Source organism: Schistocerca gregaria, chromosome 3, assembly GCF_023897955.1.
Source record: "Schistocerca gregaria isolate iqSchGreg1 chromosome 3, iqSchGreg1.2, whole genome shotgun sequence".
In the NCBI taxonomy this organism is placed as follows: domain Eukaryota; kingdom Metazoa; phylum Arthropoda; class Insecta; order Orthoptera; family Acrididae; genus Schistocerca; species Schistocerca gregaria.
In genome coordinates this window covers 429,751,884-429,766,980 of record NC_064922.1, presented here as the reverse complement: position 1 = coordinate 429,766,980, position 15,097 = coordinate 429,751,884, and the positions used below count along the sequence as shown (strand labels likewise).

At 44.5% G+C, this 15,097-nt stretch overlaps 1 protein-coding gene across 4 annotated transcripts in view; it reads left to right on the top strand.

Annotated features, from left to right (window-relative positions):
* The window catches only part of LOC126356283 (mitochondrial amidoxime reducing component 2), a 111,914-nt gene that overhangs the window by 26,723 nt on the left and 70,094 nt on the right, over positions 1 to 15,097 (top strand). For 2 of the 4 annotated variants that reach the window (XM_050007157.1, XM_050007156.1), the window contains exon 2: positions 9,975 to 10,054. The exons of the other annotated variants lie outside the window; for them this stretch is intronic. The gene's annotated coding sequence lies outside the window, so the exon portion shown is untranslated. The remainder of the gene's footprint in view (positions 1 to 9,974; positions 10,055 to 15,097) is intronic. 4 annotated transcript variants of the gene reach the window in all.

Here is a 15,097-nt window from a genome sequence, read left to right as displayed (position 1 = left end):
CCTACGCACGGGAAGGTAATTCCTTAGTCCGGCTGTTGCTAGTCTCTTACCAATGGCCCAGCACGACAGAGAATGTTGCAGGGAGTCAACTACTTGTTCTCGGATGGCAGGCGCAGATGTGATTGGGTTACGATGTGCCTAGTGCATAATACAGCGGTGGGTAGGCGTGGTCGTCCAGAACATTGACGACGAGTTTTTCTTGCCCTCACGTTCTCAGGCAGTCCAACATCGGGGCACTGTCATATCGAACCCTCCACAAATTGGTGTATTGCACGACTCGACCAGCTGGCCAAGTGTAAACACAAAAGGGGACCGCTTTCATAATCTTTAGAATGCTGTCTCATACGAATACGCGACAACTTCACATCGTTTACAGTGATAACATCTGACGTTGTTCACGCCCGTTACACGGGTGTTTGGCAATTGCCGTTACGAACTTCCAGGACATACCGGGTGATCAAAAAGTCAGTATAAATTTGAAAACTTAATAAACCACGGAATAATGTAGATAGTGGTAAAAATTGACACATGCTTGGAATGACATGGGGTTTTATTATAACAAAAAAAAGAGTAAAGTTCACAAAATGGCCGACAGATGGCGCTGGACAGCAAAACGTCAGTGACTGCGCATGACAATAGTGTATAAAAGGATCTGTGATGAGAGACAGAATCAGATGCGCCAGCAGTCGCAGCATGTTGACGTTACCTGAAAAGAATGGTTGGTTGGTTGGTTCTGAGCACTATGGGACTCAACATCTGTGGTCATCAGTCCCGTAGAACTTAGAACTACTTAAACCTAACTAACCTAAGGACATCACACACATCCATGCCCGAGGCAGGATTCGAACCTGCGACCGTAGCAGCCGCGCGGTTCCGGACTGCGCGCCTAGAACCGCTAGACCACCGCGGCCGGCTGAAAAGAATGGGTAATGTGCTAGCTCAGCGTCACGATCCTATTGCCATACGAAGGGCATTCGAACGGGTAAAGGTCAATTAACAAATGCAGCTGTAGCGAGAATGATTTCCAAGTTCGAAGCCACGGGTTGTATAGACGATAGACCCCTTAGTGGCCGACCGAGCACAAGGCGTAATGCTGCTGAAACAGTTCAGGAAGAAATGGAGACTGTAGCGGGTTCGTCTATATACGGGGAAGTCAGCGCTCGTGCAGTAGCACGTCGCACCGGCATTCCATACACTGTTTGGTTGGCACTTAGACGTACCCTCCGATGCTATCCGTACAAAATCCATCGGCATAATGAACTGTTACCTGGCGATTTAGTGAAGCGGAGGGCATTTGCGGTGTGGGCGTTTCAAAAGATGGCGGAAGATGACGAATGGTTGAGTAACGTGTTGTGGACCGACGGAGCTCATTTCACGCTCCGATGGTCTGTCAACGCCCACAACTGCAGAATTTGGGAGCTTGTCCTGGAATGCCGCAGGGTAACAGGGTGAAGTGGGCTACGTCAGATGGTCACCTGATGCCACTTAAAATCTGCCTCGCTTTGAGACCTCTCCAACACCTGTTGCAGCTCCGATACAGTAAACATAGTTTGGTGCACGTTTTCGGAATACACCGCCATGCTCCTTGTCTATGATGAAGCTCGAGTTAACGGAAGAGCTGTTATTCGGCCTTAGCACAAACGTTTTCCACAGCGTAGCACGCCACGCACAAACTTTTTGCCCAAGCCATGCGAGCGGCTTCGTGAAACAAGTACCTTCACCGTGAGTAGGCAGAACTTTAGTGCTACACAGCAACGCCGCACGCCCGAATTCGAATGTGTACAGCATCGCTTTGAAGAGAACCAGTCAACGAGCACTTGTGCTTGCAATAGGTGTTTCACAGTATAGTCTGCGGCATTGTGCTTGAGCAACAATTAAATCTACGCCACTTACAAAGGGCACACGCCATGGGTCCAACCTATTTTCCACAACGCGGTTGCTGTTGCACGTGGTTCCACCACGGTTGCATCGATAAACGCCTGTTTCCATGTGGAATTCTGTTTGCAGAAGAGGTCAGGGACTTCAGCACAGTTTTGGTATTAAACGTGTGGGCAGGTAATTTTGACGGTCGTGTGATTGAGCCATATTTCCTTCCACGCAGGCTAATTCGTCCTGCATACTTGATCTTCCTACAAAACATATTGGACGCTTTCTTGGAAGCTGTGCCACCGAATGCCCGTCAGGAAATGTGGTTTCAGCATAATGATGCACCATCTCACATTCGTGTGCGGTTCGGAAAGATCTCAACAGACAATATGGTGAAAGGTGGATTGGTCGAGATGGTCCAACCGCGTGGTCGCCTTGATCGCCTGTGAACTACTTTTTGTGGAGTCATATGCAAAGTTTAATTTACGGAACACTGAGAGAGAGAGAGAGAGAGAGAGAGAGAGAGAGAGAGAGAGAGAGAGAGGGGGGGGGGGATATGCTGGCTCTAGTTACGGCCGCTGCACTATAAATTAGAGGCACCAGGTGGGATGGAGTGTGTGTACGAGAATGTGCTTCGTAGGTACAATGTCTGTAACGACGTTCGTGGTCGCCATATCGAGCCGCTGTTATCATACATCAATACTGTTCTGTACGTACAATATGGTGAGTTATTTTGTTTTGGAATAATGTAATCGTATAATGTTTAATTGTTAATACAAACAAAGGCGCTGAAGTGATAAAAGGATGTTTCGTTGTTTCCTTTTGAGTTGTGACCTGCCTCGCGCCTAATTCAGTTCCTGAACCAAAGTGGATGAATTAAGTCCTAGAAGTTTGTAACGGGAATTTCGGAACGCCCTGTATACCCTACCAGGCTTCGTAACAACATTAAATACGAAGAACACTCTGGTGCCCGTTCTCCTATCACAGAGAATTGCAACTCTTTATCATATACAAGGGCGTTCTGAAATCTGTAAAGGATTTTTAAATAAAACAAACCGTATTGACTTTATACATCTTAGTTATTCATATCTACATATTTTCCCAAGGTATTCACCCTGCAGAACGTTTGATGGCGCCACACACCTCCATGTATAAACCAACTCCTCGAATTCGAAACTCGATTACAGCACGTTGTTTTTCACACCTGACAGTTAGGTTACACGGCATCATTCTGGAGCCATCTAGCGGCACAGGGTTTCAACTTGCGCCAGCGAAGCGGGAAAGTCGACTAAGCATGTAATACCTCAACCCATATTGAAAACAGAATAAAAAAAAATCCGGAGGCATTACTTTTAAGCAAATCCTCGTAAATATCTAAAGGAAAAATGTAGTAGACATGCTAAGTGCACGTGCAAAACAGTTGAATTACCTACGGACTACGGGAGGACACAGGATTACCACACAGTACAGCAGTTAGTTCCATTATTTGCAAAGTCATAAAAGATACTTCAGACGAGTAATGTCAAACATTAGTGAATGGCTAATAACGCATTTATTTTCTAACGCAATGCTTGGTAAACTTCAGTTTAGTTTAGTAATGTCATGTTCCGTAGATCATTTTCACGATTATTTTATCGATATGATGTGGAACAAGTCATATTACAAGATATCACTCGTGAATAGTGCTAATATTAGTATTACTGAAATTTTTAGTTCTACACGTGCAACTACATTTTTTTACCAATTTTGAAACGGAACCGTACTCGTATTACTTTGATAAAAAAACCTTTCAGAACAAGACGTAGTCGCTCGATAGTGCGGTGTATCTCTTCCGCAGTTTCTGAGTTGACTGATATGTTTCCTTTACATCTTCATTAATCGTTTAAATTGTTACAGTCGGCGCCCAGTTTAGGTCTAGACGTTTAGTTTAACAAAGTAATGTAATAATTTTCGTACAAGTCTAACTAATATGTGCTCTATTGTCGTGAACAGTAGATAACAATCTGAAAAACATACGTTGCCTGCAGATAGTAGCTTCAGTGATATTCTTTTAGTGTGCTTGGAGAGTGAGAGTTGCATCTTACTCATTGATTAATAACATAGTTTCTCAGGTTACCTTCCATTCAGAAGGCTGTTGCACGCAGCGACTGTTATTGACTTGCAAGTAACAGATTTCAGCTATCAGTCGTCCTTTTCAAATTTTATTGGCAGATCTAGATTTCAGCTAGAAACTAGCCATTCTCAATGCCTGTTGGTCGGGCTTCATCCACAGTTCATTGAATACTCAGTCAGCCCTTCCAACAGGTAATACGTGCATTGATCAGAAACGATAGTGCATTGAGAATCGCTAGTTTCTAGCTGAAATCTAGATCTGCCAACAAAATTGAAAAAGGACGACTGATAGCTGAAATCTATTATTTACAACATAGATTCTTGCTTTATCACGTCAGTACGCGGTCAGTAATGAAGTTCTGTTTATTATCTACGTGTGCATTAGGTAAAGGCAATGTGTAGTATTAGACTGTAGTGTAGATAGACATCAAGGAAATATACATCCCTTTACCTATGCAGATAATAAACTCATAACACAAAAACTGTACAGGGCTTTCTTTACTACATTATTTTTAGTGTGCATGGTGTGTTGACATCACAAGCACAGGAAGAGTAAAAGTAGTGCAACAGCAGTGCTCACTAGGAACAGTAAAACAACACTAAGCGAGGGCCAGGACTGTCTAAAACGTCTTGAGAGAACATGTCAGCTAAGTGCTGCATGGAATTAAAAAGCTGTTTACATTTCAGACCACCGAAGGCGCTTCAGTAAACTGGGGCGAAACTTTGATGACAAATCATAAACTGCATCTGTTTGATTGCAGAGAGACATAACATCAAAATCATTAACAGAACACAACCATATATTCATTGCTCATATATGATATCGTTTTAGTATCCCCTATTACTTCCAAAATATAATGCTAATTGCAGCATGGAAACAATTATTACGCAACTCACGCAGCAAGGAAGGCTGTAGGAAGTGCAGCTCTAAATTAGAAAGACGCATCCTAAGTCAGGCCTTTGCATGCGATAAGCAAGCCAATGCGATAACCCTGAGACACGTAGGTCAAAGCTGGGCTCGGCGCCAACACAAACGGCCTTCACAACCAATCGTCTGCTCTGTCACGGGGAGCGACGGAGAAAGCGACCAGCAGCCGTACCGAGTGATACGGCTGGAAGTTAAAGCATTAGTTATTTGGCGTTGCCCGTTCCAACGGTAAGAAGATTACTGCATCCGCACTGAGTACAAATTTCAAAGCGTAAATTAAGCAAAAAAAAAAAAAAAAAAAAAGATACTCGGCGCTACGGACGCCAAAAGAATTAAATTAGGTGTTAACTTGTCGATACACCATTAGTATGCAATGTTACGTTTCGAATGCATGTACTACTCAACCACGTTATTATTGCACGTGGTCATTACCGAAACACACGGTGACGCTACAGTAAACAAGTGCAGTGTTGAATGAGAAAAACACATCGCGCTACCTACGCTTTAAGGTCAGTTGTGGGTATACTGTCAACCCGATTGCGCTCTGACTCACAAGAAACCGACCGAAAAGCCCTCAGTCCCAGATGGAACAATTTTGTGGTCGACTAATAGGTCTTGTGATGCGGTGTGGAGATACACAGTAATCTCTCTAGCCTACTTAGGAAACTACAATGTCTCAACGTGACAACAACAATAGAGTGAAGTGATTCAACTGACTGAAAGCAGGCCGGCCGAAGTGGCCGTGCGGTTCTAGGCGCTGCAGTCTGGAACCGCGCTACCGCTACGGTCGCAGGTTTGAATCCTGCCTCAGATATGGATGTGTGTGATGTCCTTGGGTTAGTTAGGTTTAAGTAGTTCTAAGTTCTAGGCGACTGATGGCCTCAGAACTTAAGTCGCATAGTGCCCAGAGCCATTTGAGGTCATTTGCACATTTGTATCTGGTGTATTTAATACAATTAAAAATCGAATCACTAAAAGAAACTGAAATCTTTAAACAAGGTCTGTAAACGACAATCAGTTACTGGCAAAATCAAATTTCCTCAGAATTAAGATAAAACTGCTGAGCGCAATTCCGTTGAGATGTGGGTAAGTGTGTAGAAATGTGTTACACGTTTATGAAATGTGTCGAGTGTTCCTCCTAGGAGACGACAGGCGCAGTTTCTCTGGTGTTTCGGTAGATACATGCAGTTTTGTTTCTCCACTGTGTAGCTGGAGTCAACCCAAACAAATACTGCTCATCACTTCTTTCATTCGAGGTCCATTGTCGACGGAAAGCTTCGGTTTGTTTCCCGTTACAAACAAATTGATGTTTAAAACGGAATTTTACGCGCCAGTTCTATAGAGCGGCCCCAGAAGTCCAGTGCGATATTCGTTTTCTCGATATATAGTAACAGCGACAGCAGAACACGAACAATAACCAGTATTTCAGCAGCGACGTCCTCACTTTGGCCCATGCTGAGTGCCACCGCCATGCAGCAACACTACTCACCAGGAGGATACGCCAGGTGCCATCACCCGATTTCGTCAGTGGCACAGCAGTCGACATAAGTGAATACGTGTCTCAGCCTATCCGTAGATAACAACCGTTTCTGAAAAAATGACGGTCAAAGTTTATAAGGTAGTTCGAAGTACTTACGTGCCTTTTACCGCTCAGTGTCCTCAGACGAAATGCTATCTCAGTAGTGTTGAGGTTTCTTCATTTTGCTTCCTCTGTTCGAAACAGGATTATTATTTATTTTACTTTTGTTTTCATTTATCTACCCATATCTGTAATAGGTTGCTACTCGAATGTTTCCTATCAAATTAGGGGATACAAGGGCATTATATTAATTGTAAAATTACAGCTACATTTCACCAGAAGTCACACATCTAATGTAATATACTGGGTGATCAAAAAGTCAGTATAAATTTTAAAACGTAATAAACCACGGAATAATGTAGATACAGAGGTAAAAATTGATACCCATGCTTGGAATGACATGGGGTTTTATTAGAACAAAAAAAGCAGTCATTTTCTTGACGCGTTAAAGATCCCTAACGCGCGTCGTTTGGTGATGATCGTGTGCTCAGCCGCCACTTCCGTCATGCTTGGCCTCCCAGGTCCCTAGACCTCAGTCCTTGCGATTGTTGGCTTTGGGGTTACCTGAAGTCGCAAGTGTATCGTGATCGACCGACATCTCTAGGGATGCTGAAAGACAACATCCGACGCCAATGCCTCACCATAACTCCGGACATGCTTTACAGTGCTGTTCACAACATTTTTCCTAGACTAAAGCTATTGTTGAGGAATGATGGTGGACATACTGAGCATTTCCTGTAAAGAACATCATCTTTGCTTTGTCTTAACTTGTTACGCTTATTATTGCTATTCTGATCAGATGAATGCCATCTGTCGGACATTTTTTGAACGTTTGTCTTATTTTGGTTCTAATAAAACCCCATGTCATTCCTAGCATGTGTGTAAATTTGTACCTCTCTATCTACATTATTACGTGGCTTATTCAGTTTTCACATTTATACTGACTTCCAGAATGAGATTTTCACTCTGCAGTGGAGTGTGCGCTTATATGAAACTTCCTGTCAGATTAAAACTGTGTGCCCGACCGAGACTCGAACTCGGGACCTTTGCCTTTCGCGGGCAAGTGCTCTACCATCTGAGCTACCGAAGCATATCAGCGCACACTCCGCTGCAGAATCAAAATCTCATTCTGGAAACATCCCCCAGGCTGTGGCTAAGCCATGTCTCCGCTATATCCTTTCTTTCAAGAGTGCTAGTTCTGCAAGGTTCGCAGGAGAGTTTGGAAGGTAGGAGACGAGATGCTGGCAGAAATAAAGCTGTGAGTACCGGGCGTGAGTCGTGCTTCGGTGGCTCAGATGGTAGAGCACTTGCCCGCGAAAGGCAAAGGTCCCGAGTTCGAGTCTCGGTCGGGCACACAGTTTTAATCTGCCAGGAAGTTTCTTATACTGACTTTTTGATCACCCGGCATGTTTGTATAATTAATACATATATATGGATGGTATGTTCAGGGAGGACAATCTTTTAAATTCTCCTATTTATTTTTGTCATTATTCATGTATGGGCCCCATACAGGACGACGCTAGGTAGAATTTATCAATGTCGTTGTCTCTTTCTTTCATCAGGCCATGGTTTCCAGTCCGTTTTCGAATTTCCCTCTGACCAACTTCCCAATCAACTATCTTTCGTCTGAATGAAAGAAATTCTTATATTTTATTCATACGTTTAAACTTCAGGAACATTTGATGCCTTCCCTTGGATGATAGCGACGGTAGAAACGTTCGAAAGACAGATATCCTGACTACCACGAGCATCGCGCTGTGACAGGTTTGCCTCAGTGACATTTCTTCGTCTGAATCTCACTTGGGAAAGAAACGTCGTTAACATTGGTGAAGATTTCGCGCATTCGCAATAATTTCGCGGCAAACCATGCATTTAGATCACTACAGGTATTAGATCGGAAACATTTTCAAATTATTTTCTATTTCTTTTTAAATTCATTCATCTAACATACAATTAGTGGACGAATAAAGACAACATTATATCAGTAAATACTGGAAGACATTCATGTAATAATCTTCTAGACACGAGTGTATAGATAAAGAACAAAAATAAAAGTAATAACTGGGTTCGAACACAGGGCGCAATATTAATGAAGCTACGACGTTGACAACTGTGCCGCCAATTCGTCTGAGGATATCGCGCGGTAAAAGGCATGTAAAGTACCTTTAAGATACCTCTAAAACTTTGACAGTCGTCTTTTCACAAACGGTCAAGTACCTACGAATAAGCAGACACACGTGTTCGCTTATTTCGACCCCTCTTCCAATGAGCGAAGTTTGTGGGAAGTAGGGTGATGACAGTCGCAATGTTCTCGTCAGTTGCTACTGGAGTACTAGTTATTCTTCGCGTTTTACAGTTCCTGTTACTACATGTCGATAAAACGAATATAGCACTTGAATAGTATGACAGCTCCACCGAATGGGCACGTAAAATTACGCTTTAAACATCATTTTATTTGAAACTCTCCGTGGACACTGGGCGTCTCATGAAAGACGTGATGAGAAATATTTCTTTCAGTTGACTCGATACACAGTGCAAAAATGAAATTGCATACCTGCAGAACCATCGGAGAAGATACGCCTGACAACTCTTCAGGAGGGACACCCTGCGGATGGGGGCGCGCGGGCAGGCGAAGCCGTTAGCAAAAAGCTAGTCTAGGTATATCATAAACATTGTTATGAAATTAACATTTTCCTGCATTTAACGTTTATCTATCTATGAATTCATGTGCGCATCGAAGTAACGTCGTACCTGACTATACCTGCTTCGAACTGATCTTAGAGCATCAATAGAAAGCAGCTGTCCTCTGTTCATGGAAGGCTAAAAAAATGGTTCAAATGGCTCTGAGCACTTTAGGACTTAACTGCTGAGGTCATCAGTCCCTTAGAACTAATTATGCCTAACCAACCTAAGGACGTCACACACATCCGTGCCCGAGGCAGGATTCGAACCTGCGACCGTAGCCGTCGCGTGGTTCCAGACTGTAGCGCGATTTCGTGAAGCCTTTGTAGTTACGAACGTGATGCGTATTTAATACGACGTCAAGCCGACATGCTGTTTCTGATTTAACAAAGCTATATCCAAAGACTGCGATATTTTCGGGCTTGACAAATACGAATGGTCTCAGAGCAAATACCCACTCCATAGGATTCCTTGAGCCTACGAAAGACCACGGTGTTAAAAACAGGAGACTCCAAAAATACCAAATGTAGTTCCTATATGCACAAATTAACGTCCAAACTCTGAGAGGAGTAGGGAGGGGAGAAGGTTAGCTTGCTTTGCCGCACAGGAAATGTAATATGGCCAGTGTTTTCTGAGATGTAAACAAGTTTCTTTTTAGATTGCGCAACACAGTTAAAAGGTCACCTTTTCTAAACCATGTAGTTTGTCTTCCACTGCGACACATAAGTTTTAAATTTTGCTCAAAAGTGCCTGCAACAGTCCTTAGTAACGATGCATAATCATGGAGCCCTGTGTTGTCATCCTCAGGCTCGGCGACGCTTCAAACAGCAAGGTGTCAACACATGCGACGAAAAGGCCAGCGGTCAGAAGTTCGTGTCAAGTGTAAGGTAGGTAAATAATGTCACATTGGCACTAAATTCAACACAATTCTCGCCAACGCCGCCGTGGACGTGTCGCACGATGAGAAGGTTGTCCCATCTCCCTTTACCGATATCTCTCCTCTCCTCTTCTCTTGATGGCTCTGCAGATTTGTTCATCCAATGTCAGTGTGTGACACTGCCCCCCCCCCCCCCCCTCCATACCCGTCCCCTGGGATAATGCCACAGGAGTGCTGAAAAGTATAAATATCCTTTGCTGCTTCATATCACGTTAAAGAGGTTTTGAACGGTTCCTAGTGGTTTCACCCTGCGCACCAGAACAAAAATTGGGGTCGCGCTACATTCCAAAACAATGCGAGCACGTTCGGTGGCGTTACAGGCCCACAAAGTCAGTAGACACGGGCTGAATCGTCCAGGGAGTGTCAGCTGTATCAGAGGTTGTCAAAGACGTCGTCTAGTTGTTCATCCTACTGTGAACTGTCGTTTTCGAACGCGAAATATATTGTAATCCTCATCCCAAAGAAAGGCAAGGTTTCGCCGCGCGGGATTAGCCGAGCGGTCTAAGGCCGCTGCAGTCATGGACTTTGCGGCTGGTCCCGGCGGAGGGCATGGGTGTGTGCGTTTGTCCTTAGGATAATTTATGTTAAGTAGTGTATAAGCTTAGGGACTGATGACCTTAGCAGTTACGTCCCACAAGATTTCACACACATTTTTGAAGGGATGGTTTCATTGATGAGATGTATGCGACAACCTGAGATCTTTACGCGTTGATTCCGAGCGGCGGACTGTCTGAAATCTTTTCCACGACGGCCGTCCATAAGAAAACAGGGTGTTTCCAATGCTGGCATTGCAGTTCTGACCTACTTCGTAGAGGCGCCAAAATAAGGGATGGATGACGATCTTCCCATCGTGTGAAACGCGCCTGTGCTGGCCAGAATTGGGGTGAAATTCGGAGCCAATGTGATATCATTAACGGAGCTTACACGTCACTTGAACTTCTGCGTCGCCGAAAACGAGGGTGACATCGCAGGGCGGCAGGTTCTTGCGTCAAAACAGAGGGAAGTTGTAGGCACCTTCGAGCCAGATTTCTGACTTCTTCTTCAGAACGGCAGACAATTACGAAGTTTCGAAAAAGTGACTCTTTAATTGTGTTGCGCGGTGTATTAAACACTTCGCAAGGGGGTGAACCTCTGACTGACGAATACTACACACATTTTTGGACCTTCTTGATAACAAAATACATGAGATAAGAGACCTAGGTTGCAAAAGGAAAAAAAATAATTACCTTTTGCCACAACGGTGCTGTGTACAGATAGACTTTGAAAATAAAGAAAAAGTGCAACTCGCACTCCGAAGTTTTCGTACAAACGTATGTATATAAGAAGTTCACCTGTAGGTTTTGTTGAGTGAGTTTGTGAGTAGCAAAATATGACGTAAATGGCCATCTTTTGATTGTCAACTGAGAGGCTTACACTGTCAAGGGATCGTAGACCAGCCTTTTGGCGTAAATTTCCACATGATACCTCTAACTGTTCGTGAGAAATATAGAGGTCTTTCTCTCCGTGCTTGCTCTGGCAAGATAGGTGAGCCTATTGTTTGGAATAGTAATGAGGCAATTGCAACTAATCGGAATAAGTGGATCAGTCTGCTGCTCGCATCTCGAGAACCGAGACTGACATCACGTTTCATATGCTCGTAACTGAGAGAGAGAGAGAGAGAGAGAGAGAGAGAGAGAGAGAGAGAGAGAGAGAGAGAGCGCCATCTGTTTATGTGCATAGTCTTGCCCCATGAATTTGGTCACGTCACTGTATTTAACGGTGGTGATAGCGGTGGTGGTGGTGGTGGTGGTGGTGGTGGTGGTGACGTAACTGTAAATTTTTCATTCCACAAAATTGCGTCAGTTATCCATGGAACAGGAAACTAAATTAGACATCAGAAACATTCTAGTGATAGTCGACACTATAGGTCAAAACACGTCCCATTTGTCCCGTTCGCTGTCCTACGTAACTTGCAGATCTTGATTTATCCCCTTTCCGTTAGCACAACACCGCTGCCCGCCCTCGCCGCTGCTATTATTATGGTGCTTCGAGGTTTAGCTCTCACTCCTCCAACCAACACCCCCAGCCCCCCAGCCCCCCAGCCCCATCCTCCTTCCACCTCTCTGAAGAAATAGAATGTTGTACAGATCCGCGAAGAGAGTATGAAGATTAAATATTAACACACCGAACAGCTCATCATTCCAGTATTAGGGCACTTAATGGCTGTGAGCACTATGGGACTTAACTGCTGAGGTCATCAGTCCCCTAGAACTTAGAACTACTTAAACCTAACTAACCTAGGACATCACACACATCCATGCCCGGGGCAGGATTCGAACCTGCGACCGTAGCGGTCACGCAGTTCCAGACTGAAGCGCCTAGAACCGCTCGGCCACTCTGGCCGGCCTGTACAACGTCCGTTGAGAATTTGTTTATAAAGGCGTGGAGGTTCCCCAGAAACATAACAAGGCCTTCTATTTCATGTCACGGATTATATGAGTAAATTCTGTAGCTGGAGCTGCTGCAGACTTTACAGCATACGGAATCTCAATGTCGAAGAAAACAATTAGTTTTGTAATCATAGCTACCTAATGTACTGTATAAATTTCATTTGTCACTTGTTTACCTCTTAGTGTTTCTGAAAAAAATAAGAAAAAACGAAAATTTTACATGGCGCCATAAGCGTCTTGACGTAAATGGGGTCGGCTACAAATGATAGATGAATAGCAGTACGACGGACGGCTGTGGTCTGAATTGCACATTACACCATCCGTACTGTTCAATGTGCAAGTTGAGTAGACAATAGTTGTGGCATCGTTAGGTAAGCCCGTCCACAACGGCAGAGTCGTACCGCATCGGATGGGAAAAAACGGTTTTTAATTGCCCTGGGAGCATAAACTGCATAAGAAGCAAAATGACGTCAGATTTTACTTGTCTTCGGGTTAGAGACCACATAAAAAGCAAAATGACGTGTCCATAACAATAACAAGTGTCTCGGGAGTCACGTTCAGAATTCTTTACGGAATGCGTACCTTCAATTCAGTTCAATCACTTCTGTAATTGGAGCACTGAACATAACATCTTTCGGATAGTCCGGCAGCAAGAAGTCACAAGATTAAGAACAGGTGATTGGACGGCCAGGCGTAGGGAAATGACGGCTGATAAATCTAGAATATCTGAAACGCCTCTGCAGCAGCCGCTTACTGGCTGCGGAATGTACAAAGGAGAGCCACCTTGCATACAAATGATCCTACCCACACATCCATGCTGTCGAATGGTGGAATGACGTTGGTGCGCAAAAGACTCTCACAGCGTTTACCAGTGACGGTGTAGGTAACAGGACCAGCAGGACTCATCTCCTCGAAAAAATATTGCTCTACGATAAACGATGCCGTCAACCCGTACCACAGTCATCTGTGCAGAATGAAGTAGTGCCAGTTGTTGGGCGTGTGCATTTTCCGTTGCCCGTTTTCTGCAATTATGCGTGTTGACATGTCCTTGGAAATGGAAATGGGCCTCGTCTGTCAACAGGAAGTTCCAAGACTATTCATTGTCCACTTCCGTGCGAGCAATAAATTCCAGAGCGCCTGCTTTCCGCAGTAGGAAGCAACTACTGAACTTTGGTCGTCTTGTATGAATAGCAGTGCAGGAAGCTTCGTTGGATTTTATGCACCGTGCTCGCAGGCATGTCCAGCTTTCGTTCAATTCCCCTGGCACCGCATGTTTACACGCCTCCGCTCGACCCTCCTCCGGTACTGTGGCCACGTCTTGTACAGACACCCCGGTCAGCTGCTTTCTTCCCTCTGCCACTCTGCACTTCAAAGGAACCTACCTTTTCGAATTTTGTAATCATTTTCTCCAGAGCTTTATCAACACCGGACCAGTGCCCTTTTTTATGCGCCTAAGTGCTCGGAACTTGTGCTGGGCAACTGGAGTACGGTCAGCGTTTTCGTAAAAGAGCTTGACCAGAAACGCACGATGCTTCATGGAAACGCTCATCTTGGGCGTTCCGGACGCAAACTGCCGATCAGCCGCTTGCAGCACATCTCTTGGTATGCATATTCTGATGCTTACAGCGCCACCTGTGGGCCTAATTTGCATTAATTTTTTTGTTCTCTGACGTTTCCCCTTGCGCTAATAATAAACCGTTTAAATTTGACGTCATTCTGACCAGTGGTTCTCTTTCTACAGCGTTTGGAACTGGAACTTCAGTTATGGACATCTTATACAGGGTATTTCAAAAATGACCGGTATATTTGAAACGGCAATACAAACTAAACGAGCAGCGATAGAAATACACCGTTTGTTGCAATATGCTTCGGACAACAGTACATTTTCAGGCGGACAAACTTTCGAAATTACAGTAGTTACAATTTTCAACAACAGATGGCGCTGCAAGTGATTTGAAAGATATAGAAGACAACGCAGTCTGTGGGTGCGCCATTCTGTACGTCGTCTTTCTGCTGTAAGCGTGTGCTGTTCACAACGTGCAAGTGTGCTGCGGACAACATGGTTTATTCCTTAGAACAGAGGATTTTTCTGGTGTTGGAATTCCACCGCCTAGAACACAGTGTTGTTGCAACAAGACGAAGTTTTCAACGGAGGTTTAATTTAACCAAAGGACCGAAAAGCGATACAATAAAGGATCTGTTTGAAAAATTTCAACAGACTGGGAACGTGACGGATGAACGTGCTGGAAAGGTAGGGCGACCGCATATGGCAACCACAGAGGGCAACGCGCAGCTACTGCAGCAGGTGATCAAACAGCGGCCTCGGGTTTCCGTTCGTTGTGTTGCAGCTGCGGTCCAAATGACGCCAACGTCCACGTATCGTCTCATGCGCCAGAGCTTACACCTCTATCCACACGAAATTCAAACGCGGCAACCCCTCAGCGCCGCTACCATTGCTGCACGAGAGACATTCGCTTACGATATAGTGCACAGGATTGATGACGGCGATATGCATGTGGGCAGCATTTGGTTTACTGACGAAGCTTAGTTTTACCTGGACGGCT